Source organism: Marmota marmota, unplaced genomic scaffold (genome assembly GCF_001458135.2).
Source record: "Marmota marmota marmota unplaced genomic scaffold, marMar, whole genome shotgun sequence".
Taxonomy (NCBI): domain Eukaryota; kingdom Metazoa; phylum Chordata; class Mammalia; order Rodentia; family Sciuridae; genus Marmota; species Marmota marmota.
Genome location: NW_026000048.1, coordinates 9,048,313 through 9,061,035, shown reverse-complemented (window position 1 = coordinate 9,061,035; position 12,723 = coordinate 9,048,313).

Genomic DNA, 12,723 nt, shown 5'->3' with positions numbered 1-12,723 from the left:
TTTCCCTTCAAAGCTAGAAAAGTTTCTGTCAGTCAAGCCTAAAACAAACATTAAAAATGCAATAATAAACATCATGAAAGCAGTGAATAGAAGAGAAAGAAAAAGAGAGAGAAAAACCTATGTGGTCTACTCCCTCCTCTCTTCTTGGGAACTATGAGTGACAAACTTTTTTAACACCTATAGCAGTCATCTCCTGATTGTTGGCCCTGCTATACTTTAATTTTTTTTTTCATAGTTTTTTTTTTTATTGGTTGTTCAAAACATTACAAAGCTCATGACATATCATCTTCCATACATTTGATTCAAGTGGGTTATGAACTCCCATTTTTTACCCCAAATACAAGTTGCAGAATCACATCGGTTACACATCCACATTTTTACATAATACCATATTAATGACTGTTGTATTTTATTTAAAAAAATGTGTCAAAGCACATGCCTCTCAATTCTTCTTAGGGCTTTGGTTTAGAGTCTAGTTTTAGTTTCAGATTAGATGCTCATGGATAAGAAATACAGACCATTTAGGTCCATTTCCTTCCTGTAAAATGATATCACTATTATATAGCAAAAGCCTATTGATCCAGAGTTCAGGTTTGTTTGTCCCTCCCCCAACCCAGTACCTTTCTATTTAGAATAGTGTATTTTCCATCTCTGCAAATTCTGTTAGGTCTTGCAAAAAGCCTAATTTGTCTTTTCATTATGCTGATAATTTACTCTACCTTCCAGAACATACAAAATATATTTTAATAGCTGTTCTAACATACTTCTATTTTATTTCCATAATCCTCTTCACATATTGATGTGTTTGTGTTAATTAATTTTTCTTTTGGTCATGAGTCACATTCTCTACTTTTTTGTCATCTTGAGAATTTTTTTCAATAAATGCTGAATATTGGGAATTTTATGTTTTTGTTTTGCTCGTGTGTGTGTGTGTGTGTTTGTGTGTGTGTGTGTGTGTGTGTGTTATTAGTTACTAAACCCAGAAATGCGGGTAATTTCATGTTTTGACTACTCTGTAGCATTGTAGTTTTTACAGTGTTAGCTTCATGCTATCATTCAGTTAAATTCCTCAGGTTCAGTCAGACCCTTCTGAGCTGGTTTAGGGTCTGTCATAGAGTGAAGACTGAGCAGCCTTTTGTCTGTGGCTAATTGGGCCTCAATACTAGGGTGAGAACTCTGCCTGATGCTTCATGTTATAAGTTGTTCCTACTGCAGCAGGTGAGAAAAACCAAGACTGTCTCTTAGTGAATTCAAGGAATCATTCTATATTAAAGTCTGTTATCAGAAAATATAAAAATTCTCCAACAAATGTTTTAAGATTTCACTTCAAAGCTAGAAAAGTTTCTGTCAGTTAAGCCTAAAATAAACATTAAAAAATGTAATAATAAACATCACAAAAGAAGTGAATAGAAGAGAAAGAAAAATAGAGAGAAATTAATTGCTGTTCTTATAAAAACAACAAAAACATGACCAGACTGATCAGGATAAAAAGAAAGAAGATAGGAATTTCCAGTATCAGGAATAAAAAATGAGGTGTCATCACTGTATATAATGCATAACAACTAACGGAATGTTTAATAGAGGAAAATATAGAAAACAGAAATAGACTCATACATCTATGATGTTTATTTTTAACAAAGGATCACAGTGATTTATAGGAGGAAAAAATGAGCTTTTCAACAATAGTGCTGGAATAATTAGATAGCCATATGCTAAAAGAAGAAATAATAGACATGAATGTCACTTCAGACTCAAAAAATCTACTTGAATAGAAAGGAAAGTCAATGTCAGAGATAAAACTCCAAAAGTTCTAGAAGAAAATAGCAGTCATACTTGCAGTTCTGTCTTTCACAAAGGTTTCTTAAATAGAACACAGAAAACATGAAATATAGACGTGGAAAATGATAAACCAAATTGATTCAAAGTTAAACGTGTCTGCTATTCACAAAATACTGCTAAGAAAATTGAAAGATGATCCATCTACCGAGAGAAAATATTTGCAAACTGAGAGAATTCATTGGCAGCAGAGCTTGCCTTCATGAGATATTAAAGGAAATTCTTCACAGATGGAAAAGAATCTACACAAAGTGATGGCTGCTATTTTTGGTGGTCACTGCCCTTTCTCAGGTAGTTCTTCCTGTAGCTGTGGAAATCAATTCTCAGCCAGAGTCTGAGGCAGCTCTTCTTTGCCATCAAATTTTAGCCACCTTCTCTTTCCACACTGTGATCTCTAGCTCCTCAAAGGAGTGAGACACACTGTGGACACACATGCAAGATGTAAGCTCCTACAATCCTGGGACCCACTCTGTGTCTCTTCTCTCAGAGATCACAGATCCACACTGACTGTTGTCCAGGGTTGGAAACTCCTTGCATCACATATTTTGTATAGTTTTCTAATTGTTAAAATATTACAGGTACATCTGAATTCTGTTTTTTTTTCCAATTGGTCAGAAGGAGAATTTGGCATCTCTAGATTTAAGTAATAGATGGAGAAATCAATCTTAACAGTGAAATATTTTTTTTTATCTCTCACTTTCTAGTGATATAATTTTTTTAATAGATTAAATTGGACTTCAGGATTAAAATGTGTTTCAGAATTGTATGTAATTGTGTCGCGACTTCTTGCCCGCAAGAAAGATGCAACTCAAGAATTTTTTTTCAGCAGTTTTATTTAGGCCCCTGATAGTTCTTCTTTTCCCTCTCGGATTCTTCTACCCCCTCGGATGCCCCTCCCAGCCTTAATAAAGCATCTCAAGCCCCAATGCAAAGCAGCCACGTGGAGCTTTCTCATAGGGTGATGAAAAGTCATGCGCCAACTCTCCCAAATAAGGAGTTGTTTGTCACAGACCACAGCGGAGCCAGCGCCATCTTGTAATGGCGACCATAATTTGCATAAACGGCAGAAGCGGCTCACCACAGTTCCCCCTTTCTGTTTTCTTAAAACAATACAGGCAAGAGTAGAGGTCCTATCCCACTGTGCAGAAGTGGCTGCATAGTATGGCTCAGTCTTAAGGAGGGCCCTTCCCCAGATCCGAGACCATATCAGCCGACGCCTTTTTTTGTGGGGCGGGGAGTGGACGCGTCTAACCCGCATGCAATAGGACATGCTTTCCTTGAGGTCCACGTCAAGGATCACTCAAGTGCAGTGCTTTGCCTCNTAATAATGGAAAACCTTTACCAAAGTAATATTAATAGACTCGGTAGGCTTAGAATATTCAATTAGTGGGTTGAAGGTTTATTCGAATTTTATACACCTCCAAATAAGCAAATATCATTAGAAATGAAACAAACAAAAATAATAATAATTTATCACAAAATACCTAAGTAAAGAATTAATGGGAAATAGTTGTCATACTGCTTCCATTGTTAGACAAGATAGGAAAAATTAACATCTCTTCTTAAGGGAAATTAAGAAAGATAAGAAAATTTAAAGGTTTATTTTAGCAGGAATGAGAGACAGAACCATGGAAATTAAAAGATATTTAAATCTGTAGATTAGTAGTAGTTTACCTTTAATAAGACTATAATAAAGCCATAATTGAAATGCTATAAAAACATAGGTAAATACTTAAGATACACAGATGATAGATAGAAATAAATATAGATATGGAATAATGTTTTCAATCTGCTCAAATGTACCAATTTAGGGAAGCTCTACTGGTCTAGTTATTATTATCTTGGTCTAGATATTATTAAATGATCTTAATGATAACATTGTACAATTGTATTTTCAGACAAGAAGGTAGATATTTTATCTACTTGGGCATTACTGTGTTTTATTGTTCATTTAGTTTAATAAACATGCTTTTCTTGGCAGACTATCAAGCTCACAGTCAATCTAGGTGGATTTTATTTTCAACATATATAGAAGGCCACAACTCTCAAATTTTCTGAAATGTTTCTAGAAATCGCACCTTGGGTACTCAATATGGCTTGCACTTCAATCAAATTTTTCAACCTGAGACTGAATAAAAACAACATAAACTTATTTCTTGCGGTTCTGGATGCTGGAAGTTCAAGAACAGAACTTCAGGATGGTGGGGTTCTTGCCAGGGCTTTTTTCCCAGGTTGCAACTGACCATTTTCTTATATCCTCACATGCAGGAAAGAGGACTAAAGAGCTTTTCAGGTCTCTCCTAGGGACATTAATCCCATGATTGAAGGGTCCACCCTTATGACCTAATCACCTCTCAATGCACCTGTCTCCTAACATTGTCAGAGTTAGGATGACAACATGTGAATTTGAAGGGATACAAATATGCACTCTATTATCTACATTGTGTTATCTAAAAAAATGTCTTTTGTTCAAACATTTATGGAATGTTAGATAGAAAGGAAAGCTATGTCCTTGGACCTAGACTTTACCTGCAGTTAAGGTGAAGTTTTCCTTCTGCTCAATCATTCATTTGGATATAGGAAAGAATTTAAGACAATCCTAAGCACCAACAACAGATTCTTCTCATTTTTTTTCTGTCATTAAAAACCAGGATTTCGTCTTTCCTTGCTTCACAGAACTAAAGCCTGATAATTAGAAACTCTGCTAAGGATCATCAAAAGTTTCAGTTCTGTAGAATAAATTCTGTTATTTATTTTGTTTCTTTTCCAAGTGTTTGATTTTAAAATGTAGTCTCGCATACTTTTTTTGTAATTTTACAAATTTATAATTTTTGCACTTTCAGTGTGTGGGTGTGTGCAAATGAACCCTATGTGCTTCTGTTAATTTTCACGCTGTTTTCTGCTGTGTTCCTGCTGGGATGCTAAAATCAATTTAGAAAAAAAAAATGTCATTGCTGCTACCTGCGTATTAGAGAAAGTATTATTTTTTTCATTCACTTATAGAAAAGAAAACACTTTTAACAAAAAAAATGACTTGCATTATATTCTTTTACTTCAGACTTCTGGATTAACAAGGATATGCTCCTGTACCAACACTGTGATTCAAATGATGCTCCTGGCAGAAGATGATCTATTCAAATGGAAAGAACGTCCAGTCTATGACAAACACATTTATTAGAGAAGAGATTTATTTACACTGTCTAAGCATTGATAGTATTTTTGCTCTTTCTCATACTGAACCCTTTTAATATTTATAAAAGACTTATTTAACCAGGTCCTAGATGTTGCTTCATGATTGGAGAAGATGGGGCAGACATGTTTAGGTGCTTCATTACCATAGCAGGCTAATTGGGGAAGAGTTCAGCCCTCAGTGAAGGAAATGCTACATGTGATCCCAGAGTTCTAAGTTGCAAGTAACTTTTCTGTAGGAAGATGATGGCATGTTCTGAAGATTCCCACATTTCCCCCCAGGAAACCAAACAAAATGTAAAAAAAAAACAAGATTTAGAAAAAAATATCTACAAAATCCAAAAAAATATGTGATGATTGTCAGAAACTTTTGAGACAAGAAAACCCGAAGTAGTAAGCAATAAATATCCTGCCAGGAAGAGCTGGGAATGATGAGGGGGCCTCACAGGGTAGACATATTAATTAATTAATTAATTAATAATTTTTATTCTTAATTTTAATTTATTACATATGACAACAGGATTCATTACAATTCATATTACACATATAGAGCACAAATTTTCATATCTCTGGATGTACACAAAGTAGAGACACATCCTTTGTGTCTTAATTTATTTATTCTATTAGAGCATTATACTTATAATTAGCCGAGTTCCTCCTGATAAAATTATACATGCATGAAATCTGATCGATTCCATTTCAGTCCCTGTTTCTCCCTCCCTTTCCTCCATCCCTCAATGCCCTCCTCTCTACTGATCTTCCCCTTGTTCATCTATTATCCATCCTTGATGGGTGCTTTACACACAAACACACAAAGGTAAAATTCCCCATGATATACTAATATGTGCACATAAAGTCTTTTAAAAATTCATTCTGTGTTCATTCCTTTTTCTCATTCCTTTTCCAACTCTCTCAATCTCCTTTTAGTCCACTGATCTTCCCCATATCTTTACAGAATACAAATAATAATAAATGCTGGTGAAGATGTTGGGGGAACAGTAAACTCATACACTGTTGGAAGGTATTTTAGTCAGCTTTTTTTTGCTACTGAGACCAAAAGATCCAAAAAGATCCATTAGAAGAGGAAAATTTTACTTGGGGGCTCATGGTTTCAAAGATCTCAGTCTGTAGACAGCTGGATTTATTCCTCAGGGCTCAAGGTGGGGTCGAACATCATGGTGGAGGGAAGCAGTTCAGGACATGATCAAGGAGCAGAGAGAGACTCCACAGTCCAGATACAAAATATATATCCCAAAGGCTTTGCCCCATTGCTCACCTCCTCTTGACACATTTTACTGTCTTCAGTTACCACTCAGTTAATCCCCATTAGGTGATTAATTCACTGATTGGGTTAAGGTTCTCATAATCCAATCATTTCACCTCTGAATGTTCTTGTGCTATCTCACACACGATTTTTGGGGGGACACGTAATATACCTGTAGCCCACTCCACTGTTTATAGCAATATAATTCACAATAGCCATATTATTGAATCAGCCCAGACAACTCTCAATAGATGCATGGATAAAGAAAATGTGGTAACACGAGTTTTACTCAGCCATAAAGAAAAAATGAAATTATAGCATCTGCTGATAAATGGATAGAAATGAAGAAGCTCATGCTAAATGACTTAAGCCAGACTCAAAAAATCAAGGTTTGAATGATTTCACCCATATGTGGAAGCTAGAGCAAAACAAAGAAAAGAAGTGGAAGTGTAAGGATCCGATGTATCTGTTTTGATGGAATAAAAGCTTAAACGTTGCAAGCAGACAAAATTAAGTTATAGAGAATCAAAGAGGATCATAGAAATTAATAGTGATTATCTCCTCTAAATGGGAGGACACATGGATAAACCAGTAGGCAGGGCAGAGGAAAAAGGCAGAAAAAGTATACTGGTAAATCCAGAGTTGGTATCCTTTAGAATGTACCATCAGGAAATACATGTCCTAATGCTTTAGTCACTGTGGACAGTGTGTGAACCAGGCATTGAAGTTCTCCTAAGTTGAGTACCTTATGGAATTCAGAAGATAAGGAGAAGGTACACAAATGCTGTAGCAAGAATGCACTGATTCTGACCCCTACTAGCTTTCTAAAAGTCCAGCTTGTGCAGAATAAGGCAGCAAAGTAGGTACTAACACAGAAGAATAAAAATGGATGAACAAAGTGAAAGAGAACTCAAAAGTCTCCTACCTATAAAAGAATATATCAGAGAAGTAAGCATGATCCAGATGAAAGCTATAATCCAAATTTTAACATGAAGCAAGAATTCTAATGAAGTTCATATACATATACATATATGTATTATATTCATAGAAAAGGTGTATATGTACTCAATACATATGCATATTTGTTCATATAGAGAGGACAGAGCAAACAACAAGAGAAAATAAAAAAAAGAAAGAAAGAAAAATCTGAAACTCAGGAAAGAAATTATGGGGGAAAACCCAGTTAATAGATGAAGATGAAATAACAAGGAGAACAGGGTAGAATGGACACATGGATTTGCATAGTGTGTTAGCAAGTATTTCATTTCTGTGACAAAAATACCTGAAACAGGACAACTTAGTGGAGGAAAAGTTTATTTTGGGCTCACAGCTTCAAAACTTTTCAACAATGGCCAACTCCATTGTTCTGGTCCTGAGGAGAGGCTGAACATCTTGACAGAAAAGCATGGTGGAGGAAAGCTGTCAGTTCATGGCAGCCAGGAAAGAGAGAGAAAGAGAGAGAGAGAGGAAGAAGACACATGGGAAGACAAAAATATTATCCTCAAAGGCACACTCTGAGTGATCCATTTCCTCCAGCCTCACACACCTTGCCTACAGTACTACCCAATAGCCCATTCCAATTATTAATTAATCTCGTGGATTAATCCATAATGAGAGTACAGTTACCACCATTGCCTAAAAGCCCCAGGTTCTTGGTGGACTCCAGATGATCATGGTTAGATTCCCTTGCTGAGGCTTTGGGTGGGCTGTTTTTAGTACAGTCAAGGTCATAAACACTCTGATTCAGCACAGGTACTCAAGGTCATAAACATTTGCTTGTGAGCATGCACTCCCTGGTGCAACCTGCTGGCCATCTTTGTCTGGCCTGCATGTAAAAAGGCCTATAGAAATAGGGGCTCACATCTGGGGGCAAAATGGAATGAAACTGGCTGGGGCCTGAATCTGGCTAAAGGTTGCTGCCTCCTCTGAATAAAGCTTGTCCACTACTCCAACTGTATCTTGCATCTTCTTCTACCTGCTGGGATCTAGAATCTATTTTCTAGATTTGAACTTTTGCCCCAACAGGGATCTTGCTTTCAAAATATGAGTTTTCTTGGAGACATTAAAAATCTAACCCATAACAGTAAGTAGAAAAACAGAGTAAAATGAGGGAAACAATGATAGTCAAACAAAAATTAGGAAAAAAAAAACATAGATAGTAAGCCCTCAAAAGAGGAATTTCATATCCTATCCCATATACACAAGGGAACAGAATAAACTTAAACTATAATTGAAGAAAACTTTTCTAAAGCAAAGGAAGTCTAAACCCACATATTAAAAGGAAGCTCTGTGACCAGGGAAATTTGACTTAGAACAGTTAATACAAAAATATATTGTAAGAAACATTGGAACTTTAAAGCCAAACCTATTTTAAGAAGACAGGAAAATATATCAAAACTCTTATAATAAAATAAAAACAGCTTATTATAAAACTCCAGAGTTCAATTTCAGACATCACTGGAACAATACCTGCAAGACACTGAAAGGAAAAGATGACAAGTTAGTATTTTATGTCTAGGCACATATTTCTATCAATTTAAATGGTACTACAAACATCTGATTATTAACAGTTCTGTAAATATGTTTTCCAATGATCTCACTGTGAGAAAATAGTACAGGATAAACTCCAACTGGTCAAGGGCTTGAGAAACTACAATAAAGACCTGGTGATGAAGGTAGAGGGTATTTAACTATAGATCTAGAATAAAAGTAAAGGCCAGAGCAGAATTATCAGAAAGAAATGTAAATGTAATTTGGACAAATACATAAAATCATGCATGGAATCAAATTTCTACCTCAGAGAGCTAAAAATGTTCATGCCATATGAAAAACACTGTATTAATTTTAGTAATTTTAAGAGAATTTAAAATTTAAAAAATTTCGTACAAACCTTAGTATTACAACTTTAATTAAAATAACAAGTCTGCTGCCAAGTTATCAAATACTATGACAATTTGATTTGAAAAATATGATATTTCAATGGTTATTTTTAAAAAGCCTCATGCATATTCGTTTTGGTAAAGTTTAAATTTCTATCTGCTAAGATTAGTGCCACAGTGATACATGGGATTGATGATTTTTCCTCAATTATCTTTGGACATGTTCAGAGTGCCCCAAAACTTTCAATTTTCTAGACTACTTAGGTATTATCAGCAAATTTGAAAGTCATGTCACAAATTCCATACTTAACTTTCTATTCAACTAGTGAACTCAGTTATCCATACTGTAGGACAACTGCCAAACCAAGAGACAAGATGAGAGAGAACATCATAGAAAATGCCAGTTATTAACCAATCCACAAGTTCAAGCCAGACATACTCCATATGGTAAGCCAGCCCTTTATTTATTCCTAAGTGCACACACACACACACACACACATCTACAATTAACATATAAAGTCTGTGCTAATTCTTAATTGGGCTGCAAAACCAAGAACTTTGCACATTAAAAAGTATTAGAGATTTTAAAAATAAACTGCTGTTGTACCTACTTTCAAAAATAATTTTTCAACAGTACTTGCATTTGTGTAGTACATTGGTGGTGTGAAGGCAGGAGACAGTGGGCAAAAAGTGACCACTTCTAGAATTTCTGCCCTTCTATTGAGCAGGTATTACCTGCCTTAAAAGACTGAAACTTTTGTGTACCATTTGTCTCTGTGAAGCACTTAGGAGATCAGAGCCCTTCTATCCCATGATCGGATTTTCATTCTTTAATCTTGTACTCCTTCAAAATTGGTTGTACAGATAATTTTAATCTGTGGAGCACCCCTGGGTCTCCAAGTGGTTTCCTACTTCTTTCCATCTCCAAATCTTCCTTCCTTATGGAGCCATATATTTAGGTTTTTCTTTTAGGAAGGAGACTTCTACAAAAAGTCTCTGGATTAAATATTTTGTCAGTTCTCTTTTCTTCACCATTCATGTTACACCTAAACAGATTTAAATGATTTGTATTCAATAACTACAAAAATGATTTACTGTAAATGTTATCCAGACTTAACTTCATTAATTAATCATATTTGATAAGATGCTGTCTTGATCCTTAATTAACACAGTACATTTCCCCAAGGAACTCCCCAAATGCTTACTTGGGTTTACATTCTTCTTGTCTTTAATACTAGATGTTTTCTTTATTCATTCATTCCATAAATATTCATCAACATGCCAAGTGCCTACTGCTCACCAGATATTATTCTCATACCTCAGGAAGATCAGTGGATAAAAGGTAGATAGACGTATTTCTTCTCTTATGTAATTTAAAAGTATGTGTTTCAACAGAAGTTGAAGAGTACCAAAAAGAAAAATAGGTAAAGTAGTGGATCTTGGGATTATTTGGAAAGGGGTGACTTTTAAAAGGTTGGTTACAATTAGCTTCACTGAGTTGGTCACATTTGAACAAGGACTGGAGGGGAATGAGACAATCTTGTAAATTCTTGGCAAGTTTGGTGAGAAGAGAGAGGAAAGGGAATGATCCTGGAAGGGTGGAATCTTCTGAATTCTCAAAAGTCATTATTATGACTTTGTTTTTTTGACCCTTCCTTTGTCATGCCACTGGAATATGTCAAATAGAGACATGACATAATATGACTTTACATTAAAAAAAATACTTCTAGTATTTTGGGAAAAGATTATGGGACAAGGCTCAAAGCAAAGAGAGTAGATACACAGGAGACTCTTTTAATGATCCAAGTAAGAGATTATAGTAGCCTGATTTAAGTTGAGTGGTACAAGATGGAATAAGAGGCCATCTCTGGATTTCTGAAGCATGCTCACAGTATCGCCAGAATTTACCTGAAGAATGAGATGGGGTAGGTAAAAGAAGGAAAGAAGGCAAAGAGGATGTCAAGGCTTTTGCTGAGCAACTAAAGAATGGAAAGATAAATAGAACTATTTTAGAGAGAAAATACTATCAGGACTTTTGGATATTAAGGGCACCTGAGACCAAGGTAGCAGATACATAGCTTCTCAGTGAAAGAGGGATTTCTCTGCAATTTAATACTAAATGCTCAGAGAAGCCTGGAGACTCAGAAGATTGGATAAAATAAAATGAAGGAGAAAGCCACTGGCAGCAGCTACTGGAGCTGACACACTACAGGCAAGTTAAGGGGGACTAGAAAAGCCACAATTCAGGGGGCCCATGGCAGTGCAGAGAAATCTGAGATCAAAAACAGTGTCTGAACTTATCTGAACCTAGAGGGGAAACAGTACAGGTTCTTGACAAACACACTCAGCTATTAAATAAATGCAAGCTGTATCCTGACTGGCCCAAGGGCAAGAACCATCTTGGACTCCCAAATATGATTTGTCAAGAACTATGTAATGTTTTGAACAACCAACAATAAAAATTAAAGAAAAAAAAAATAAAAGAGATAGGCTTTTAAAAAAAAAAAAAGAACCATCTTGGAGTCATCGTACCCGCCATGACATCAGTAGGACTCTGAAAATCAGAAAAAAGAAAAAGGAAAAAACTCACACACAACCACCATATCCCTCAGGCACCTACTGTGGGACATCGGGCCTGTCCAGCATATTGTGAGAGAAATTGTGTGGAGTAGGCTGTACCTAGGGAGAATGCAGTTGGAATGGCAAAGGGGAGCCTCTCTATCTGGCAGCTCAAGTGACCAGCCAAAGCCATCTGGGAGTTGAAGCAGGTGGGAAGGAGTATACTCAGGAACTACAACTAGGAAGGTCCAGATCCTGGGTACAATTGAGTACAGGATGGGCCCCCTGCACCAATGTTGGAGTTCTTGGGAGGCACCTGAGAACTAAACCCACAGACATGATCTTGGGGCAGATCAACCTAGTCTTTCCAAAGAAGACACCTATCACCCTAGCCCAACAAGACCTGAAGCCCGAGTAGGTCTCAGTGCCACCAGCTGTGTCTCCCTTCGACAGAATGTGCTGCAGGAACAGTATCCTGGGAGTCCGCAGAGCTGGTAAGAAGAGTCTCAATGCAAACCAACAGTACATTCTAACCCACCTCATACTGGCGAGAGGAAAGACTGAGTCTTATATGAAATAGCTTCATTCTTAGGCCATGCCAACTGGTAACTCAGAGAACAACAAATTAACAGCAAGGGGTTAACTTCCTGCACCCCTTGCTCTCTCTATCCGTACTTTAGTAAGAATAATTGGATGAAAAACTACTGGACATAGACATTGACCACTCATTCCAGTCAAATATTTTGACCACTTCAGTGGAAAAGGTCCCTTCAGTTTACAGCATGATATTAGACTTTTTTTCTTCTTTTACACACACACACACACACAGACACTTTTTTTCTTTTATTTTTTGATAGTCTTTAATTTATTCCTTCTGTGTGTGTGTGCCTGTATGAGTGTGTGTGTGTGTGTGTGTGTGTGTGTGTGTGTGTTGTGAGAGTGAGTATCCGAATTCTGGATGTCTGATTCTTTCAGGAACATATATACATACACTTA